Raw genomic sequence first — 1,538 nt, forward strand, 5'->3', positions numbered from 1 at the left:
ATTGTTTTATTTTAAAATGGTTCCAAAATATTTTATGGTTCGGCCGGATGCCATGTGAGTTTGAAAATAAAATTTCTAGCACGTTTTAAGGAAAAGAAAGTCAGAAGTTTCAGTTGGTATCAGATTAAAGGTCCTGTAAAGGGTTGTGCCACCATCAGTGCCAGAAAGATCAGTCGTCAAGCCTCAAATTGTAAGTTTATGTGCTGCTTTATATGATTTTATGATGTTACCTGTAAAAGTACATGAATTATATGTTTACGTCACATTGCTTTATGAGGATATATGATTTATATGCTCTAGAATTTTTATACGTGATACAATATGAAATAAAAAATTATTTGATTTCAATTCATGTTGGTTTTGTGGTGGAATTGGACTATGTTGATTTTTTGGGTTTTAGTATTGACGTTTTACTTTTTGGGCTATAAGTTAATCATGAATATTATGAATGCTTTGGGACACATAGATTTTCTAAAAAATATTTATGATTCATGGTTGCTAGTTGAATTAATTTTTGGAGAATTACCATAAGTAATAATTATTTGAGGATTGCAACGACTTTTGGGAGTAAGAAAATGTATAATTTGGGATTTTAAGTTTTGATGAAAGATAAGATTTGTTATAAGAATTGATTTTTGGGTAAATAAGTTTAAATTATTGAAATTATGTTATGGGAAACCTGTAGAAAGAGATTAAGAATGATAAAAACTTATGGGTTAATTGTAAGATTTTTGAAATTTAAGGACCAATCGAATAATTTTTGGGAAAATTGAGAATTTATTTTGTAATTTTTAAGGAATTTGAGAACTAGTTCAGCAATAAGTGATAATTGAATGGTTTAATGATAAGAATTTTCGATGATTTAGATTTTTAAGAATATTTGGAACCTTGAGATATTTTGGTTATAATGTGATAAGGAATGTTAATCAAGGATTTTTAAGATTGAATCAATATTAGGCTAGAAAATCTAAGCGTTAGCGGATGCGTTTGGGATTTTAAGATTGAAATTTGATAAGTTGATGAATATTTTGGGTATAAAATAAGAAAATTAATATACGATAAGTATGGTCATCCATCTTTTAATATGGGGAATCGTAAGAAAAATTGAAATTCGATGTTATAATAGTAATATCAATAAGTCATTATGGGTTTTCTTAAGTTGCAAATCGTAAATGAGGATTTAGAAGAAAAATTTTAATTGGGATCAAGGAGACGTAAGGATCTTCTAGAGTTTAAGTTTTATCATAGTAAGCACAGCGGAAGCGTGGATTTTTGGGATACTAGAACTAAGCCTAAACTTTTGATTATTAAGGATAAACGAATTTCGAGGACGAAATTCAATTTAAGGAGGGAAGATTGTAACGTCCCAAAAATTTAAAAAGTCTACGCGAACCACATGCATATAAATTATTAAATTCTTTGTGTATTTTAATTAAATGTTTTAATTTCATAAATTAATTATGTTGTGCATATTTACATGTTTGAAATTTATTTTTCTACACGGTTGCATTAAAATATATTTTTAAAGGTTATTCGAG

The sequence above is a fragment of the Primulina huaijiensis genome, chromosome 13, assembly GCF_012295235.1.
Source record: "Primulina huaijiensis isolate GDHJ02 chromosome 13, ASM1229523v2, whole genome shotgun sequence".
NCBI classification, from domain to species: Eukaryota; Viridiplantae; Streptophyta; class Magnoliopsida; order Lamiales; family Gesneriaceae; genus Primulina; species Primulina huaijiensis.